The sequence below is a fragment of the Myxocyprinus asiaticus genome, chromosome 26 (assembly GCF_019703515.2).
Source record: "Myxocyprinus asiaticus isolate MX2 ecotype Aquarium Trade chromosome 26, UBuf_Myxa_2, whole genome shotgun sequence".
NCBI classification, from domain to species: domain Eukaryota; kingdom Metazoa; phylum Chordata; class Actinopteri; order Cypriniformes; family Catostomidae; genus Myxocyprinus; species Myxocyprinus asiaticus.
The window spans coordinates 13,736,989-13,759,252 of NC_059369.1; the positions used below are offsets into that span (position 1 = coordinate 13,736,989).

Genomic DNA, 22,264 nt, shown 5'->3' on the forward strand with positions numbered 1-22,264 from the left:
AGAAGAAGAATGATTCACAATAAGACCACTAACATGCATTAAGAAAACAAATAGGGTGTATTTTGATTTCATGCCGACTTTAAGTCAAAGCAATCGTATGGCTTCAGAAGATTCGAAATATAGCACACAAATCATTTAAATTATTTTACTGTGTTTTCTGTCCTTTTTGGAGCTTGACAGCCCTAGTCCCATTCATCTTTGTTGCATGGAATAAAGCTGCTTGGACATTTTGCAAAACATCTCCTTTTGTGTTCTATGAAATAAAGAACATCCTACAGGTTCGGAATGATGTGAGGTTGAGTAAATGGTGTCAGAATTTTTATTTTTACTGTAATGTAAATGCTAATACTGTTATCTATGAATTTGATTTAACCTTTTATTTCCATTCCATCACATTCCCATCAAATAAACAAATCAATCACACGAAACATGCTCCAAACATGCTTGCTCATTTCTCCTGAGGAAATAGATTGTCAAAATGTCACTTGTTTATGACTGACTCACTTTTTGCATAGAATCTCAAGAGGGGAACATATCACAGGATACATCACACCACTGGCCCCCTTCCCCCTGTGATATATTAGTAATTGTGAAGCCTACGTGGAGGGCTAATTGTGGCACAGTGGTCCAGACACTATTTTCAGCCGTCTCTAGTGAGGAGCCAAAGCATCTCCATCCTGAATATAGCAGTAGTGATTCCCATCAAGGGGCCGTTACTGTCTTACACTAGCTACTCTTGAAAAGCGCCCAGAATAGAGCAGCAATATGAGGTTCTTGTCTCCCGAGAGTGGAGTTAACTGTGCCACAGGCCTTCAGTGGGTCGCAGTTGAATAAGTGAGAACTGGAAGCAGGGCTGTGTTTGTAATGTACTTCTGCTCAGAGAGGTGGACACAGATGTTCAGAGGGGGTTCGTCACTGTAAGTTCTTTACGAAAATTTAATCGGTGATTAAGTGCAGAGGATTAGATATTAGGAAGTCTTACAAGAAGAATGATCCTCTTTAAATGGTTCATAGGGTCATTAAGTAAAATAATTGTTGGTTCTGATGGTGTGGTCAGTGGTTATGTAATTCTAACAGATACATGTAGTGGGATACAAACTGTTTTGTGATGAGCCTGGATTTGCTGTCCTCAGTGTTAAGTCTGGAAGAATGCAGTGTTTAGAAGGGGATGGGCTAATCATGTTCAGTTACTGTATAACGTCATTATGAAAATGAAATTTACTTGCTTAATGTGACATATTTTCAAGTGAAACAGAAGAAAAATGTAGGGCGAAGTTTCATAATTGGGAATTGATTAGATTGTGAAAAGTGGTCCAGAATGGGGCCAGACAACAGAAGAAGGATTCATCTGAAAAAGAAAGTTGTTATAGATGTGGAGCAAGTTATTATGGTAACACTTTCTATGAAGCCCATATATACAGTATAATGCATTGTAAATGCATTGCAAAGATTTCTGTTTATTCTGTTATGTTAATTATTGTTAATTATGGTTTTATTAATTAAACAACATGAAACAACATTCACAGCATATGTAACTTCTTTAATGTGATGTATTTCTGAGTAAAAGAGAAAATTAAGTGGGCCTTTCTGTCAGCTCGAACCAGTCTGGCCATTCTCTGTTGACCTCTCTCATCAACAAGGCGTTTCCAGCCGCAGAACTGCCGCTCACTGGATGTTTTTTGTTTTTGGCACCATTCTGAGTAAACTCGTGCAATTAACCGAAAGTGAAGCGCTGCCGGCTCGTGATGTGCAAATGGCTTGCACGCGCTGCATGAGTCTGCTGGGTATACTGCAGTTTTGTCATATTTTAACTTTTTGTTTAGCCTACCATTCAGCTCATGAAAACATGCTGCTTGATCATGAGGAAGGATTACGTCAAGATGTAGATTGGAATGCAGGTGCGGAATTTATAGAAATAAAATAGTCTACTCCTCTCTCACCATTGCTGGCATGCCAGTGATTACCCCTCCACGTGCCAATGCTGGCATGCGTGCCATAGGTTGCCGACCCCTGCTCTAGAGACTGTTGTGCGTGAAAATTCCAAGAGATTAGCAGTTACAGAAATACCAAAAATCATACCACGGTCAATATCACTGAGATCACATTTTTCCCCATTCTGATGGTTGATGTGAACATTAACTGAAGCTCCTGACCCGTATCTGCATGATTTTATGCATTGCACTTCTGCCACACGATTGGCTGATTAGGTAATCGCATGAATAAGTACTGTAGGTCTACCGGTGTTCCTAATAAAGTGCTCAGTGAGTGTACATGTGCTTGATAGACAACAAATGTGTTTGTGTGTGTTCATTGACTGTTAGCTTTGTGTGTACATGTATGACTTTGCACACTCAGTGGCACTGGGGTCAACTGGCAGTGATTCCGCTGCAATCACTAAGATAGAAGAGCAACGGTGACTCATAGCAGGATTTAACACACAACGTCACAGGGCATGTGTTACAGAGTGAGTATTTTAAGGGGTTGACTGCATTGTCTGATTGTATTTGGGAGGATAATCTCACATGATGTGCATACAGGATGTACTCTGGTACTCTGACAAATGGGACATTTAGAGTTCTCTTTCCAGAATGACAGATTTTGCTCCATCATGGTCAAGATATTTATGGGCACTGTGGGAGCCATGCACCATGTTCAAATTTGTCCTAGATTAATTCTCTCTCTCTCTCTCTCTCTCTCTCTCTCTCTCTCTCTCTCTCTCTTTCCTCACTTATTTTTGTTATGTCCTCAAGAGACTCCCAGTTTATCCTTTTTCATCATTGTCTTAGTTACCTTTTTTATATTCGCTCAATGGTTTGCTTATGTTCTCTGTTTTGCTCACTCCCCCTTTCCCTGGCTTACTGTGTCTTTTTTCAGTGTGGCTGATTGGAGTTAGTCTGTCTCTGGGCGTGTTTGTTGCATATTGGGGTCTGTTCTTCCCTCTGGTACTGAAAGACCTTTTCACAGAAATGAACTATGATGCTTTATGTCTGTAATGCTGCATTTTGAATTCTCTGACATCATGTTTTTGATATGGTAATTAACGGGGCCACGTCACAATTTATTTTATTTTATTTAATAATTTTATTAATCTTTTTTTTTTTTTTTTTTTTTGATAAGGGGGTGGGAATGGGGTTGGGGGGTTCAGGGGTAATATTATTAGAATTATTTTTTTTTTTATGTTTCTAATATTCTAGTTTCGATGAAACACCAAGGGACCCAACAAGTAAAAAAAATGTGGCCTTGTGGAGGGTCCATTAACTCTCTTAACCCTTAACTGAGCCCCCCCTCAGTTCGGACACTGGTTGCAGGTTTGCTGCCGGGTTCAATTACATTTTGACAAGTGCACAAAATAATACACACTAAAATGTGCCAAACAAACTTTTGAGGTTGAACCTTGTTATAAATAAACCTGCTTCTAAAGTTGAGAGCCAGGAACAGCTCAACTTTTGGTGTTGGGAGGTGTCCATGCTAATGAAGAGTCTAAAGGCTACAGCCTCTTGGGTCTGTCGCTAGTGTGCCTCTTAAGGCCAGGGGAGTGAGGGTTTACATATACCGTACAGCTATCACGTACCAGCAGGCTCCCGTTACATAAGCAAGTAAAGTCGATATATTTATAACAACTTACCTAAATAATAACACATCAAGTTTAATAGCATCGGCTTTTGAAATAAACTCGCCCCCTTGAGAAGTGAGGTTTGTTCCCGCCACAGTAAATCAAGCTTGTTTAATTCACATTAGCAATGGGATGGCAAAGCACTCACATCTTCATTGGCATACTTGCATAAAGTATGTTTCTGGCCTTATTGTTATATACCAGCCTGAATTTAGCAATGTCTTCTTCTGGTGTTTATCAGTATCAATCCTACTTCCTCCTTATTACTTCACCATGACTGAACAGACCAAGTTTCTGAACTCCACATAGTCGTTGTTGATGTGTAAATGTTGGCAATCATATGTTGATGTATTCACACAAGTCACAGATTTTAGATGACAAAATAGAAGATATGTTTGCATCTTAGTTGCAATGAATGGTTATGGTGGACTTGGGAAGGAGTTTTAAATTCTGAAATTTAGAGTATGTTTTCGTAGTACATTGCGCTCTTCAAAGGATAAAAGAAAATTTTATTTTTCATTATATGACTCCTTTAACATGTACAACTTCACTCTAATGCAGAACTTAGAAAGAATGTCAGACAATTAAGACTCATTTTATGCACTTTTCCAAAGCCTAGTAGATTATAATTTTTTAACCAGATTAGAAGATGCCAATGTGTTATCAAAGACATGATTTTATACACCTTGAAAAGGATGGATTGCTGTCATATCAGTAGAGCTTTCTGGATACACTTATTTTCTGTGTCCGTCTCCTTTCCCCTGTATTTTTATCAAAGCAATTGTTATTTTCAAAGCTATTTTTCTTTGTCTGCTCAAAGAATCAGGAGGTTGGGAAGTTTTCAGAGTTCCTCAACACAACTTTACTTGGAATTAGAAAGAAACCAGATTGAATTTTCTTTGTGTGGGTTTCCAGACACATAGTCATTGTTAATGCCATTGATGTCTGCTGTGTGACAGAAAGGACTTGGCTTCTTAGAAATTTTAATAAAATAAAACCTTTTACATTTTTAGATTTACTTCGACAGTATATAGAGTTGTAGAACAATTTAGAGGAAATGCATTTTTTTTTTTTTGCATGCATGTCAAAATGTGGCACACAAAAGAAGACTAAAAATTGAACACAGCAAGTTGTAAACAGCATAAATTATTCACATGGTGTAATTTGCCATAATAAAATCAGAAACAAAAACAGTGCACAACAGAGATTCAGAGTAAAATAATGAGCCTTTAGAACAAAGGTGTATGTATGTTAGATGCCTACTAAACAAAGGTTTCTGCTCTTTATACACATACAATAACGGCTGCAACAAAAACAAAGCACAATGGGAGAAATTACACATAAAATAGAATATATAGTAATGACTAAACTGAAAGTTACACAGGTTAGATTGAAAAACATATGCCCATGTTTTTACCCCAAAGACTATCCTTTCTCTTATTGGACATTAATTGAAAAACATTTGATTTAATCTCCTTGAACAAAACTGAAAATGACAAAGTTTTTTTGTTGTCATTTCAGGGATTCTCATAAGCTACATAATTTTGCAGCATTTTAAAAGTAATTAAATGTTAGATAAAAATTACCTTAAAATTAACCTTTAGACATCTAAATGATTGTACATTAAGCAGTGCATTAAGTGACATACAGGTGATTAGGAAAGTGCTGTGGTCCAGTAGTTTTTGTTGCTATTTAGTTTTTTGAAGAAAATACAATCAAAAGGGCCTTTTACCCTGGGCGGCCTTAAGCCCCTTTGTACCCTACCACATCATCACCGTGAAAATTAGATGGAAAAAGATATCATTGCCATTCCTTAGAAACTACCTTTTACTTTAATGAAAAAATACACGTAGCAATTTATTATGATAAGCCATTTGATAAACTATACAGTATATGAGTATGTAACAGGGTAAGGGATGGGCAAGGAGGAGGTGGGAATAACACTGAAGAGCATAAATATAGTAACTTAGTAAAAAAAATTACATGTACTGAGACATAAATTGAGATAATATACAAAAAAGAAAAAGAGAGAATTTTGATAAGAAAAATATTAATACAAATTAATGGTGCATGCAGAAAGGGCCCAGAGCACAAAGCCATCACTTCGGTGCTGGTAAAAATATGGCAGCAAACATCTATTTTTGTTCATAAATATTATCAGTCTATGTGAATAACCGTTGCCAGGAGCTCCAGGTGTCTGAGCGAGTCTTGACAGATGGATTTATGGTTTTCACACTTTCACCAGTGGACCTCGTGTCACAGAGCGTGTGGGACTGAGTTAAGGGTCAGAGACATGCAGGCCTGACTGCACAAGTGTAAAGAGAAACACCCGACACATCTGACATGCCAGTTCCTCTGAGTCCTCCCCAGTCACAGGGTTAAAAACAGACCGGCCACAGGGAGCTGTGATATCAGCGATTAAAGGCCACCTATATCAGTGGTGCCTGGTGGACTTCTGTTATAGGGAGGCAAACTGGCCATATATTTTTGAACATATGGGCACATGTTAGCGGCAGTTACCTGGTGAAATGTCAAAAGCGAGTTGTAAAGCAAGGTGTTTTTAGTTGTAAATGATGTAAGATAGTGAAGAGGAATGCATGTTTTATTAACCAAACATCTTAACCCATAACCGATCCCTAAACCTTACCGTTAATGTCCTATTTTGTTCAGTTAGGAAACGCTTCATGGCACAGGCTGATAGGTTCAGTTCTCGACACGCCAGGCAATGAGGAGTGGTATGAGGCAATTACACCCTTCTACCAAAACATATGAAAACATTACTCACCATAACAGCTTCTGCTCAAGTCCAGCAGTGCAGTCTTGCATAGCATTCACCCTCCTCCTCCCCAGCTTCAAAGGTCTAGATCTGCTTTACGGTGGGGGGTTGAGTGATTTTGTTCAGTAGCAACAGCGTCATCTCTCTCTCATCTAACAGCAGCAGCATATTGACTAATGTCAAGCAGCAGCAGCATGTGTAAAGCAGATCTAGCCCACCAAGACCAAACATACTTCTCTGTCATTTACATTAAAAAATATTTTATAAAATACTCAGAGTTGTCCTTACTGAAGCGGAGTAAAAATGTAAGTTTAGAGGGTAAAAATGGAAAGCATAGATATATCTATGATTGACAAGTTTATCAGCCAATAAGCATTGTGGAGGCACTGCCACATGACTTTTCATTTGTATATCACTGTTACACTCTCATATTTATGCCTCACTTTAGTTCAATTAGCTCAAGAGAGGCAAAAGAGATGTTGCTTTCTCCACTGGTGTCGCTGTTGGACAATGATACATTAGAAAAACAAATACTTTACATACTATTAGATGTCATATTTGGTAGCCTAATATTTCTCATTTCATTTTTGTACAGCTGATTATTTTCAGTTGATTGACTATTCCCTTTTTTTAATTTTTTATAAACGCTCATGCTATAGTTATTCAAAAGCAATATCATGCTAAATTTTATTGCGTTGAGAATTAATCTGTTTTTATTATGATTTGATGATGTTTGAATAATAAAAGATGAAGTCACTGTCAACACTGAAGAAACATTTATTACGGTTTCCGATATTAAAAGAGTAAATGAGTCCCTCTTATGCATAACACAGCCATGGCAAGAGCTGATAAAGTTGTTGTTGACTGCACTGTCAGATATGTGACGGGAAGGGAACTCTCCAGCCTGCCTGTTGCCGTTCTGCAAATTTAAGCGTGTGTTCAGACAATGATTTCAGCTGGGAAAGATCAGCTCCCTTCACAAATAGCAATTGTATTGCCTGTCTGCTACATCTTTTTATTAACTTAGATGCTAGGCAACTGTACTGTCACATCAAAACTGGGTTACTACAGTGTCACAGAGGAGCCATAGCAACCCACCATAGATACAGTTGCCATTATATTGTGGACTGGGGGCATGGTTTAACTTGGGGAAAACAAATCCTGGTTACCATAGTTACCTATTCATTTCTATCCAACTTTTTCCTGGGGGTCTTACTGGGGAAATAGATGTGTGAGCGACTTCCACTGGAAATCATTCTATACCATTTGCTAGCTATGGCTGCAGTCATTTTAGACCCTGTTTACAGCTGGTAATATAAGACACTTTTCAAGTGATCCCATCACAGATGTGCAGAGCTAGATATAGTTGTAAACGGGGTGCAAAATGGATAAAAATAAATAAATAAATAAAAAAACACATACAGAGGTAGTCAAAAACGCATGTGGCCACATTGCATTTTAGGTGTAAACACCATCCTGATTTGTCCCGAATGGCAGCGAAGAACCACCTCTCACCTGTCAATCAACCACTGCGCTGGATGAAAGTTTAAACTTACGTCTGGATTTAAAAGGAAATAACCATCCGGTTGGACAACTTGAAAAAACGATTTTCCTCTGCATTCGGGAGAAAGAGTGCAGCACTTTTGTTCGCGTTTTCTTTGTCTTTATGAATTTTTTGCAGTTTATTATCTTTAGTAACACACAACATAGTGATTGATGTATGTCATCATGAAATTAGACACCCTTTCCTCAAAATCCCAACACTGCAACAAAAGAATGAATGGACGTACAGTACAACAACAACTGTGTATACTTGATAATGGAAGTGATGCTCAAATTTCACAATAAACAACACGGGACATAGGAAAAAGGTGGATAAGCAAGAATAGAGAAGATAAAAGGTATATAGAAGATAAGAATATAATTGAATAAATAAATTCATATTTATAATAATACCTCCACCACCACCCGTAATTCCTTTACGGGTGGACAGGGCCTCCTTGCCTATCTATAGAAACAGGTCAAAGGGTGTGGCACTCTGCCATGGAAAGATGATATGTGGCTTCAGTAGGTGGTTATTAGAGAAACTGATAACCAGGGGCTAACTTGAGCTCAGAATGTCATTATCTTTAATGAGACTCACAGTGTGTTGCTCTTTTCTCAAAGGCTATTTAGTTTAATTGTGTTTACTTTTGGTATTGGTCATACAGTGTGTCAGAGTAAACGATACACTGTTTACTTATAACAAATGTCCCAAATTAAGAAGTGTGAAGTGTTACAATGTAATATGTAGATATAGGGAGGCAAATAAAAGAATATTGTGTGGAAAATATTATAGCCTATGGTGTATATAAATGCAATACTTCAAACAAAATTTTAACTGGTTCAACTGCTGCATAAAATATCATCTCCTCACAGCTGTGACTGATTATGCTTTGAATTTTTTTCTGAAAAAATCTAGTTTCAGAAAATATCAATGTCAATGTAGTTTCATCTCATTCTAAATGAGAGGCCTTATGTCCCCTAAAATTTTACACTTACACTCTCACTGTTGTTGGTGATGTTATGTCTTGGAATTGAGCCATGTCAAGCAGTGACAGCAGTGTCCTGCAGTGTGACAAGAAAAGTTATTGCACGATTTTGATAAATGCTATTTTTATGTCTAGATATTAATTAAGCCAATACATTTATATATATATATATATATATATACTTTATAAATGTCATGAAATTTCAATAAAACTACAAAATGATTAAACATGGTGAAAAACTGACCAGTTACAGCCCCTAAAATATAATTTTTTACAATGTATATAGTATCTTATACAGTACATTTATATATGTTGATGTCGATACTGAAAATAAGTAATGTTGTTTGTCAACTCTAGATTCCATCACATTTTTCCATTCATATATAATACTTCAACTGATATGGTGAATTCTATTAATATACTGTATAGATAAAAAGTATTTATTTTAAAGACCCCATGAAATCAAGATTATAGTTTTGTCACTTTCAGTCCATGTCTGTCTCTAGTACTCTCCTAAAAATGGGCAAAATTTACGTTTGAGAAATATATGCATATATGGGGGGGAAGAGAGATTCTGTGCTGTTTTGGAGCAACAGGTGAGACAAACTTCCTACTGTAGTATGCTTTGAATCATGGCTCTATGGAAGGCCCTTCTAGAACACTGGTGCATGGCCTGGTCGCGTCTCTGCCTTAGGTGCTTAGATATTATTGTGGGGATCCTGAGGTATGTGTTTCAGCCAGGTGTCTTATCTCAGCCAGTCTGTTCTTAGTCGACAGACCTGTTGGCAATGTGGTCTTGTGATTTTCTCTCTCTCTTGCAAAAGAAAGAAGAGGGGGAAAAATACTATATAAATAAACATAAAATAAAACTAAATAAATAAATAAAACAAAGGAGGGTAATTCGATCAAAAGTAATAGTAATAATAAAATATGATGATAACAATAATGGTAATAACAATAACAGCGATAGAAGAATAGGTAGAAAATTAGATAAAGAGAATGAAATACTTGTATATTAGATGTAGATAAAGATAAAAATTTAGAAGCGTAGATGAATTCATATGGAGAAATACAGGACAACAATATGCCTAGCAGTGAAAAAAAGAGTAATATAATATAATATAATATAATATAATATAATATAATACATGATGTATAATATAGATATATAATAGTGCTTTGACATTTCCTAAACTTGCTATATTTTATATAAATTAATATTCAGACAATATTCCAGTACAAATGTATGCACACTTGTTTCATTCAAAATAAATGTATGTGATCATTGCAAGGCATTAATTCACCGATCAGGGTATGTTGATGTTTAGAAAAGAAGCGATGGAGCTAAATAATTGTTTAAATTTGGGTAATTTGTGTTTGAATATGACTGCCTGTTTTTCTTTGTTAATATGGTCTGTTAATAATTGCAGCCATTGTGTAATGGAGATTTTATTTTTATTTTTCCAATTGATCAAAATTGTTTTCTTGGCAATAGCTAGAGACAGAAGTGTGTGTGTGGGGGGGGGGTTCTTGAAGTGTGGCTTGGCAAGACAAGGCATGGAGCATGGAGTTATTTATGACTTATCACCTAAAAGACATAACGATGGAATTGCAGGAATTTCACAATTAAAATAAACAGATAATTTAGCAGTGACTTCAATCCAAAATTTGGCAACAGATGGGCAAGACCAGAGGGCATTGTTTGAGTCTGCCATTCCCATTTTAAACAATTTGTGTTGTGTTAAGTGTGTTCTGTGTATGATTATATATTGGATTAGTTGGTATGTTTGTATTTCTGCTTAAACTGAATGTGTTTATGCAAACTTGTTTCTCCCATTGTTTAACTGGTATTGAATATGTTATGTCTGTAGATATTAATAAAGTGTATAGTTTGGCTATTAATTGTTTTAAGCTGCTGATTTTATTTATTTTTTTTTTTCTTCTTTTTCTCAGTGAGTGGTGGTGGTTTGTGGTAATTGTTGCCTTTGTTAGTTTTGATAGCACTTTTAATTTGTAGATGGAAAAATATTAATCTTTGCTTAGATTATATTTCTGTTTCAGCTCTGGAAATTTGAAGAAATTGTTGTCTATGAAAAGATTATGTAAATGTGTGATTCCTGTTTCTTTCTATCTTTCATTAGCAATTAGAAATTTATCAGTGATGAAATCAGGATTATGCCATATAGGAGAAAGGGAGTGTGGTGTTAAATGATTTTGAGTTATTTTATTAACGTTCCAACAGGCAAGTAATGTTGTGTTAAATATTAATAGTTACTGTATAAATCATGATGCTTAATTGTATCAGTAATGAAGGGTAGGTCAGATAGTTTGTTTTTTTTTTTTTTTTGCATTCAGACTGTTCCAGTTGTAACCATGGGTTATGGAGAGGATTGCCATTTATCCATTTGCAAAGATCTTGTAATTGTGCAGCTAGATGGAAAGAATGAAAGTTGGGTGCCCCTAATCCTCCCATGTCTTTGCTGTTCTGCAGTGTGTTGATACTTAATACTTTTAGTGGGTTGTATCAGAATCATTGTAAACAAATAATTAATTTTAGGTAATACAGAAATTTTTACTATAGCGATTCGTCCTATGAGAGTGGTAGGTTCATCCAGTGATTTAAGTCATCTTCGATTGTCTTTAGCAGTGGAGTGAAGTTAAGATTAAATAAATCCGATAGGTGGGGGAGATGTTTATTCCTAGGTAGGTGATATTGCCTATGCTATATGGAATATTCTTTAGTCCTATGTTCTGAAATGTTTTATTTATTGGTAGAATAGTAGATTTGGACCAGTTTATAGTGTAGTCTGATATTTTAGAGAAATCATTAATGAGGAAGATAAATTCTGTAAGTGATCTTTCTGGGTTTTGTAGGTATGGTAGAACGTAATCTGCATACAATGATATTTTATGGGTGGTCTTATTTAATGTCAAGCCAGTGATATAATTATTTTGCCTTATGGCAGTTGCTGAGGGCTGTATGAATAATGCAAAAAGCAGTGGAGAGGGTGGGCATCCTTGTCTGTTCCCTCATTGCAACTGAAATTATGGTGATATGATGTCATTAGCGATAACTGAAGCCTGTTGTTGTAACGTATGTTGCTGGCACTGGCAATGATGAAGATGATGACGATAAAGTAAAGAACCCAAATGCAAATTTATTAACAAAAGTGAAATCTACTAACCTAACTACAAATGTAAACAAAAAAACATGAACTTGACTAACTTGACTTGACATAAACTTGAAAACACAACCAAAGTTACATTCAACAATACCTGACAATGGAACATGGAAAACATGAGGGTTAAATACATGACATGGGAGAACACATGACAAAGATAACCAATAAACACAAAGAACTCTAAACAAGATAACAAGACAATCAACCAATGAAAACGAGACACATGAACATGGAGGGAAACATGAAATCTCATGACAAGGGAACCACATGACATGGAACAGGAACTAGAAATTTCAAAATAAAAGACATGAAAAACATGAATCAACTAAATACACATGACATAAACTCAAAGTTCTGTAGGGAGCTGGGTGGGGGTCTTGAAGTGTGGCTTGGCAAGACAAGGCATGGAGCATGGGTTCAGGGCAACATCTGTGGAAGGTGGAGCCATGAGAGTCTCAAGGGGTGGAGCCTTGAGAGATTTGAGGTGCGACACCATGGAACTTGGTGCCCGGAGAGTAGCCGACAACTCGGAGGACCATGGTGGAGCTGGAGGTTCGAAGAACCAAGGTAGCGCCCAAGGCTTGGAGGACCTAGGTGGAGCTGGGGGATCGGAGACTGAGGTGGTGCTGGTGGGACTGAGGACCAAGGCGGAGCCGTAGGGAAGGAGGTCCCCGTTAGAGCCGCAGGCTCGCATTGACGAAGCGTAGCTGTGGGATTGGAGAGCTCAGGCGGAGACAGGTGACCCACTGACCAAGGCGGAGCTGGAGGGATGAGGGACCCCAGTGAAGCTGATTGGCCGAAGGACCACGGTGGAGCCAAAGGGACATAGAGCCAAGGTGAAACCGAGGGCCCAGAGAATCAAGACAGAGTCCAGGGCCCGGAGGGTCGGAAGGCCCCCAGTCTGATCCCAAGGAAACATCCAGAGGGTGGGTACCAGGGCGGGAACCATCTCCAGGTCCAATAGCTCAAATGTGGCTATGACATGGCATGGAACAGACTCAGGCGTAGCTGTGACATGGCATGGAGCAGGCTGAGGTATTGCTGTGACATGGCATGAAGCAGACTGAGGATTCGGGGCAGAAGATGGTGCAGCTCAGTGACCATGACGAGGAACTCTGGCTCGGCGGCCATGACGTGGAACTCTGGCTCGGCGGCCATGACGTGGAACTCTGGCTCGGCGGCCATGACGAGGAACTCTGGCTTGGCGGCCATGACGTGGAACTCTGGCTCGGCGGCCATGACATGGAACCATGATGTGGAACAACAGTTATGTATATAATATATATATATTGTTCCGAAACCAAATTTTTGTAGTGTTGTAAAGAGAAAGTGCCAGTTTACTTTGTCAAATGCTTTTTCAGCATCCAGTGATACAACAATTGTGGTATTTTGTGATTTACTGATATTCATGATATTAAATAAGCGGCATATGTTATTTGATGAGTGACATCCTTTACTAAAACCTGTTTGATCTGGGTGAATGATACATGAGATGACGGTTTCTAGACGTGTAGCTAGAGCTTTGCTGATTATTTTTATGTCTGTATAGAGATAGCGGCCTATAACTTGTGCATAATGATGGGTCCTGATTTGGTTTAAGTAGAACAGAGATTAATGCGGTGTTCATGTGGTGTGGGATAGATGAACTGTTTTTAATTTCTGCTGTCATGCTTAAGAACAGTGGTGAAATAGTTGACCAGAAATGTTTATAAAATTTTGGGGGGTAACCGTCTAGACTTGGAGCTTTATTGTTTGATAGAGAGAAGAGGGCTTTCCTATAATCATTGTTCGTTAGTGGTTTTTCTAAGTCTTCTTTCTGAGTTGAATTTAGTTTGGGTAGAATTATGTTAGCTCAGTGAGTAAAGATGCTGACTACCACACCTGGAGTTGCGAGTTTGAATTCCAGGGCATGCTGAGTGACTCCAACTAGGTCTTCTAAGCAACCAAATTGGCCCGGTTGCTAGGGAGGATAGAGTCACATGGGGTAACCTCCTCATGGTCACTATAATGTGGTTCGTTCTCGGTGGGGCGCGTGGTGAGTTGAGGGTAGTTGCCGCGGTGGATGGCGTGAAGCCTCACATGTGCTATGTCTCCGTAGCAACGCGCTCAACAAGCCACGTGATAAAATGCGTGGGTTGACGGTCTCAGACGCGGAGGCAGCTGGGATTCATCCTCCGCCACCCGGACTGAGGCAAATCACTGCGACCACGAGGACTTAAAAGCACATTGGGAATTGGACATTCCAAATTGGGAGAAAAAAAATAAAATAAAATACAAAATAAAAAATACAATATCCGAAAGGTTTCGTTTATTTCTTGTAAGGTGTGGAAAATCTTGTTTTCAGATTTCTTAATTATAGGTATATATGTTCTTTCATTATTGCGTTTAAGCAGGTTGGCTAAATATTTCCTGATTTGTCATTATTCAAAATGTGTGAATCGTAGGCATTGTTTTTGAAATTCTACTTTTTTGTGTGTAATATCTTCGAGTTGGTTCTTAATTCGGTTTATCTCCGTTAATGTCTGTTAATTGGGTTTTTGTAAGTATGGTGAAACAATTTTAGTTTGTTTCCAAGGTCTTTTTCTAGTTCTTGTTCTTTCTAATGTTTATGTGGAGTATGATATTATCTTCCCTCTCATTACTACCTTTGCTGTCTCCCAGTGTGTTGCCGTAGATATGTCATGACTCATATGTATTGTTTAATTCAATAAAGGATGCCCACTCTCTTTTAAAATACTCATTGAATTCTTGCTCTTGAAGTAATGATGTAAGCATATGCCATCTGTGTGTGGTTTTTCCTTTATTTTTATTGTTAACAGTGATGGTAACTGGTGCATTGTCTGAGATGATAATGGGTTCAGTTGTGGTGTGCGATATATTTGAGATAATGGAGTTAATTTCTTTGATTTTTTTTAAATCAATACGTGAATGTGTTTTATGAACAGGTGAAAAGTATGTGTATTTTCTTGTTGTAGGGTTTTTCTGTCTCCAATTATCACCAAGGACTGTCATATATTGTTTTATGATCTCTGTAGAGTGCCAAATTTTCAGCTGATTTGAGTTATTAGATTTGTCTAGTATTGGGTTGACAACTGTGTTGAAGTCTCCTCCTATGATTATAACTGATTGCGAGAAGTTGGATAATAGCGGGAAAACATTGTGGAAAATGTTTTCATCATCTGTGTTTTGTCCATAAATATTAGCAATTGAAATATCTTTATTGTTAATGGTAACATTAATAATAATAATATACCGACCCTCTGCGTCAACTATTGTTTTATGAGGGTGGCTACTCCTCTCTTCTTTGAGTTATAATATGAAAACTATATCTGTGTGAATTGTGAAGTTTGGAGTTTCTTGTGTTCAGATTCTAATAGGTGAGCTTCTTGTAGTAGACATATGCCAGCATTTAATTTTTTGAGATGGTTTAATATTTTGGATCTTTTAATCTGTGAATTAATGCCTCACACATTCCAACTAACAAACTTCATATATACAGTTGTGGACAAAAATATTGGCACCCTTGTTAAATATGAGCAAAGAAGGCTGTGAAAAAAATCTGCATTGTTTATCTTTTTGATCTTTCATTAAAAAAACAACAACAAAAAAATCACAAAAATCTAACCTTTACTTGAAGTAAAACAATTTAAACAGGGGAAATATCTCATTATTAAATAAATATTTTTCTCCAAAACGCATTGGCAATAATTATTGGCACCCTTTTATTCAATTCTTTTTGCAACCTCCCTTTGCCAAGATAACAGCTCTGAGTCTTCTCCTAAAATGCCTAATGAGTTTGGAGAACACCTGGCAAGGGATCTGAGACCATTCCTCCATACAGAATCTCTACCCCACAAATTTTCTATGGGGTTCAGCTCAAGGTACTGGGATGGCCATGGCAGGGCAGAGGCAGCCAGGTTTTGATTTTTTATCTGTTGGTATTTGATAGAGTCCGTGATCTGAACAAGATGTCCAGGACCTCTGGCAGAAAAACAGCCCCACAACTTTAAAGATCCAGCACCACATTTAACCGTGGGCATTGCTTACTACATCTCTGTGTGTGCCAAAAAGCTATTTTTTTGTTTCATCTGACCATAGAACCCAGTCGAATTTTAAGTTCCAGTAGTGTCTGGTAAACTGAAGATGCTTGAGTTTGGTGTTGGATGAGAGCAGAGGCTTTTTTTCTTGAAACCCTCCCAAACAACTTGTGGTGATGTAGGTGAAACAGGAAGTCATGGCTGAACAATTTCATGTTCTTAGTCACCCAGGTTCACTAAAAAATTTAAAATATGAATGGGAATATACTTTAGACATATTTTACTCATAAGAATGTCTAGGGGTGCCAATGATTGTGGCCAATGTGTTTTGGAGAAAAACATTTTTTTATTTAATAATGAGATATTTCCCCTCTTTCAACTGTTTTATTTCAATTAACGGTTAGATTTTTGTGCATTTTTTGAATGAAAGATCAAAAGGATAAACAATGCAGATTTTGTTTTACAGACTTCTTTGCTCATATTTACCAAGAGTGCCAATATTTTTGGCCACCACTGTATATATTTATTTTAATTAGATAGTATAGCACATTAATCATGTTATATATTCTATTTTTCCTATGGTCATAAGATACAGACATTTTTGTGGTGTTACCGGCTGTGGTATATAAAATGAGGAGATAATATGACATCAGCTGACATTTAACACACAACAAATAAGATTTAGAAAGTTGAGAACATAGGGTGAAATTGGTGAAATACACAAAAAACATGCGGTTATAGAGTGTGATGTTCAGACACAGATTATTTTTTATATAAACTTAGTTGGCGACATGATGATCCAGCACTGTCTGGTTTTAGATCCAAGTAGTGTTAATGTTTCTATAAAGCTGTCCGTTTATGTACAGTTTGTAGACGCTGAGGCTTACTCGTTTTCCTTCTTTACAGTGTTGTGTCATTCAAGGCTGTAACCATGTCTTGAACAATGGGGGGTGTTGAGGTCACAAATATAATGGTCCTCTTTGGTCCTTTAATAAAGTAAAGGTGCTGAACACAATAGGATGACCAGATGTCCCCATTTTCCGGGGACAATCCCGGTTTTTTGACAGTCTGTCCCCGACTGGATCTGTCCCCGGAAATGTCCCCGTTTTTACTGTGCGTTCAAAACAGTCTGCAAAGTGAAAATACATGGCAAGAAAGCCCCTATTAAAACCTACTGGTAACAAGGTTAATCATGTGCTATTTATTGTGACCAACAGAGTGGGCCGCTCGCTATAGCAGCTTTAAGTCATTCGTCTTCATTTAATGATTACTTGTTTGCGCCAGTTTTGTCATTAAGACCAGGGAGCAAGCGCTTTTCATCACAAAATGCAAAAGAATCATCATCATCATTATCATTATCGGCTTCAAGATGGGGCACATACTAGCTATATTATAAAGAAGTTATTTTGTAATGTATTATATAAAATTCATGCATTTAAAATAAGAATATGACATTAATAACATGGAAAAATAAATGAAATGTATTATAAAGTATCTGCAAAGAACAACAATAAATGTAAGTCTGTGCATTACAGCATAGATTACATTGCACCTTGCTGGGAAACAAGTGACCGAAAAGAAGCATCATAATGCCTAAGAGTTCAAATCAAATAAAAGGTATAATTAAGAAAAACAGGTCCATAGGAGATGCCATATGAGATAACTGATACAGTTAGGTAAAGTAGTATAATAATAATAATTATTATTATTATACAATATTGAATATCTTTGTGTCATGACTACAAGGTAGAAAAAATCCCCAACAATATGAGGCATCTAAGAGGGGCAATCCCTCCTTCAGAAATTAATTTCAGGTCCTGATATTGTCCATTGTGTAAGTGTTTCATTTGATTTCAGTTGTAATGCTGAGGGTAATGGTAGTCAAGTAAGCTCATTTCTTTTGAAATGCCTCTGCCATTTTGCCAGCAAGCAAGTTAGTAGTCTACCATTTTACATTTAGAAAAGTGCCAGGTAAAGGTGAAGGAAAAGAGGAAAAGAGAAGGAATTTTAGAAGAGAGTAAGAAGAGTGATGCAAAGAGTGTGACCAAGGGCAGGTGTCCTTGTGCTGTGGAGTCAGCTGCAAGAGTTCCTATATTCAATCATTGTTTATATATGTTTGTTAAGTTCACTTTTATGCCACAATGTCATCTACTGTATACAGTGTAGAAAAGAATGAACTCATATGTAACAGAAAACAATTAAATACGATCAACTTTACCTGCATATCGGAATTTCATTGAGACATATTCAACAGTGTATGGTATACCATGATTACTACATTTACCATGGTCAAAATACAAAACATCCGAATTGTCCCCCTTTTTTAATTTATAGATAAGTAACATGCAGAATTTAAATTACATATTTACCACTGAACAAGAAATGTCCCCATTTTTCATTTCAGAAATCTGGTCACCTTAGAATACAATCATTTTCTGAATAAAGGCTTGAAATGCGATAAAGGCCCAAAATTGTATAATTTTTGTGTTTAAAAGATACATGTATTTTTAAAGTTCTCACAGTACAAGACAAACACTGTGTCTGCATTGCTAGCAATTTGCCTGTTCCAGTCATCTTTTCTTTCTTTTTTGTGCTGTCTCAAAGAAAAGTTGAATATAATTTGAATTTCTTTTCATCACTGATGTATCTGTAAAATGACATGACTGTGTCAGCAGGCTAGCAAAAAGAAAATACATAAAATTATTTACTGCCCTCAAGTTGTCCCTCATTGTTTTTTCCTCCCAGCAGAATCTTAACACAATATTTTCTTCAAGAATTCTAACGCTGCTCTTTTCTATACAAAACAGTTCATATTGACCACTGCTGTCAAGGTCCAAAGAGTAAAAAAAAAATCATTATAAACATACCATAAAAGTAGTCCATACAACCCTTAGCTGTTGTATGGCCACAGAAAGCTTGGAATATAATGCATTTGTCATATGGACTACTGTTATTATGTCTTTATACTGAACCTTTAATAGTGCTTATAGTATTTGTCCTTTTTTAAGCTTGACAGCTCCTGCTCACTGTAAACTGTTATTCTATAGAATAGGGTTGCTTAAAATATCTATCTATGTTCCAAGAAAAAACCCAGCATATGAGTTTGGAACAACATAAGGGTGAGTAAATGAGTGAGTAAAAATACATTTTCCATTTTTAGGTTAACTACTCCTTTAACTGGTGGCTAATACTCAAAATAAAAACGGTCTCTTATGAAAGAAGACTCTTAGGAGATGCTGTATGTATGCTAATAATATTTTCATCAAGAATACATGAAACTGTCCTTGCCAAAACCTAAAACACAATAGAAGTCACAAGTCACAAGTCTTACATGTTCTAGTTCTGATCTGGGTGATAACACTCTATTTTGTGTTTTTTTAATATAGATAATTTCTTAGACAATGTCAAGAGAATTTTCTAAAAAGCTACTTCAAAAGCCTGCCAGATTACCACATTAATTCAATTCCTTTACAATTCCAGTCAGCCGTCATGGCCACAATATAGCTATATATATATATATATATATATATATATATATATATATATATATATATACAGTATATAATTTTGTAAATGGGTAAATTATTAAATTCTGGCATGTCAGTTTGGGGCCCTTTGGAAGGCAGGGCCCGTTTCAGTTGAAATGGGTGAAACGTAGCTAAGGCCGCCAATGACTGTATCGATTTGAAATTCTGTTTGTTGAGTGGTTTGTTTAAAAGTTGTTCAATATCTTAGGACTTTGCCATCTTATATGAATCTGTACGACTTCTCATGAGACTTTGAAATTTATTTATTTCTCTTCCAGGAAAACAGACTTGCCTTGCACTCGCTCATTTTGTCCAATAAAATGAGAAAGTCCCCTCCCCCTAACGCCACCTACTTCTGACTAGCAATAGCAAGTAGCAAATCATGGGTCAAGGCTATGATGTAAACTAAACGCTATTGGCTAATTAAAAAAGTGGAAAGCCCATTATGTCCCGCCTCTACTTCCTGTTTCAATTGGAAATAACACAAAAAAGAAAGCTGTGCTCATCAAGCGATTTCATGGAGTCTTTAATATTGAACTACGTGTGTATGTGCACAGGTTTATATGGACATATAAAGTGAACATACTGAATGTGGGCTTACTGTGTGTATAGTATGTGTGTGTATGTGAGAGAGGGAGAGAGTGCTCATTATGTGTGTGTGCTCCTCACATTTGTCTCATAAACAGATTGCGGGGAACCTCCCATAATAACTGTTATTCATCAATCCAGTCGGATACTGCTTTACTGTGACTTTCTTTGAAGTCTGTCCACTCTCTATAATGTTTTTGTTTACACAAAATGGCCCCATGTCATAGATGGTTGTCATGGGAACACCATATTCGGCCCTGAGGCTTTGTATTATGAAGATGAAGGACAAGAGTACACGCTGTGTTAGGTCTGTCTCTTACATAAATGGATCATGCTCTGAATAAAACAAAAAATTGATTATATTTGCTCCACAGCTTGAAAACCAATCACAAAACAGGAAGAAAGTCGCACAAGTAATCATGCCGTGAGCTAAAAATTTTTTCACGCTGTTCATTTCGGAATCGATTGTGGAGTCGTTTTTTTGGATCATCCTCAGATGAGAATGTGCCCTGACTAAATGTTCTAAAAGTGAGTCTGTTGTAAGACAGCACGTGTCTTACCAGAAATCCAGCAGCCACACAACCAGAATGATCCTCATTAAAGATGACAGCGATGTGTTTCTCCATTCTTACTTGTCATTTTCATAACACAAGATGTCAGAGATGTCATTCAAAATTACACAGCACTGCAAAGAAATATTAATCCAGCACTCAAAATTCTCTAAATATTCAGCATTTCTAGAACGTTTTGCTCAAGCTAGACTTAAATTCAATACACATTACACTACGAGAGGACACACTGTTTCTTTCGTTGCCATTTTTGGCATAAAATGATGTACCAGTAATTCAACAGTACAAGTCTTGACTTCTTTTGCCACAATAAACTTACAGACAAGACTCCTGACAAACTCTATTTTTCTCCATGCAGACAATTGAGAAAAACATTTCTCAGGCTAAAATTTTGAAATACATTTGTCATGGCTGCTGTGTAGGCCGTGAAAGGAAAACGGCAAGTGAGATCTCTTTAACATCTCAATTGTTTCTCCTAGACAGCAATAAGATGAAATGGAGAGCTTTAATTTTCTCCTGAGAAAATGGCAGTATTATTCCCATGTCTTGTCTGAGTTTCAGAAGAAATCTCAACAATTTCTCAGACTGTGCTCAGATTTGCCTATAGATCTTGGTAAAAACATAGATTTTCTGATTAACTGTGATATTCATTTGAACGATCCCAATGTCGATTCTTAAAATCCCAAGATCAATATTTTACTTTTTCTTTATCAATTACTTCAGTTTTGGTTGTGTTGATTATTATATCTGATAAATACTGTAAATAGCAATTGAACTGCATAGTTTAGGCCCTTTTGTTAATTTTGAAAATTAATATGTTTGTAACAGCCTGTGTTGTGTTGGTAAATTTACATTTATTAACAAAGTTAAATCAACACGAATGCTCGCACGGATGACCTGTTTATTTTTCTGTGCCATACACACTCACAATGCATGCACACTCTTACAAACATGGCAAACCAGGTTTCATTTAATTTGTGGGTATCATTTCCCCACAAAAGACAAGCTGAAGGTGCTACCATGGGTGAGATTGCCATGGAACGGGCTGCAGAGGGGTTGGGGCTGGTGGTCCCATCTTTCCAGTAAGGAAGCAAGTTTCACAGTCCCTGACCAGCCCTTCAATGTCACAATCGATGCCTGGCCCCCACACCAGGTTCCTGCATCTTTGCTTGAGCTTTACAATGCCTAAGTGGCCCTCATGTACCATTGATAGGACATGTGCATGCAGGCTACCTGGCAGCACTGTACAGAGGCCACTGGAGAAACAAACATCACCCCAGTATGACAGTTCATTTCACACTTTGGCGAATGGTGCCAACTCCTCTGGCACTCGTGCTGGCCATCCTGAGCGTATATATGTGTGGAGCATTTTCAACGTGGACCCATCGATTGATCTGGATAGGAGATCAGTGACCACATTGTCTCTCCCTGATGTGAATTT

General features: G+C 37.2%; 1 protein-coding gene across 1 annotated transcript in view; it reads left to right on the top strand.

Moving 5' to 3' along the window:
• Positions 1–847: 847 nt before the first annotated feature.
• LOC127416949 (xylosyl- and glucuronyltransferase LARGE2s) overlaps positions 848–22,264 on the top strand; it is a 192,517-nt gene continuing 171,100 nt past the window's right edge. Inside the window, exon 1 of the mRNA XM_051656574.1 lies at positions 848–917. The gene's annotated coding sequence lies outside the window, so the exon portion shown is untranslated. The remainder of the gene's footprint in view (positions 918–22,264) is intronic.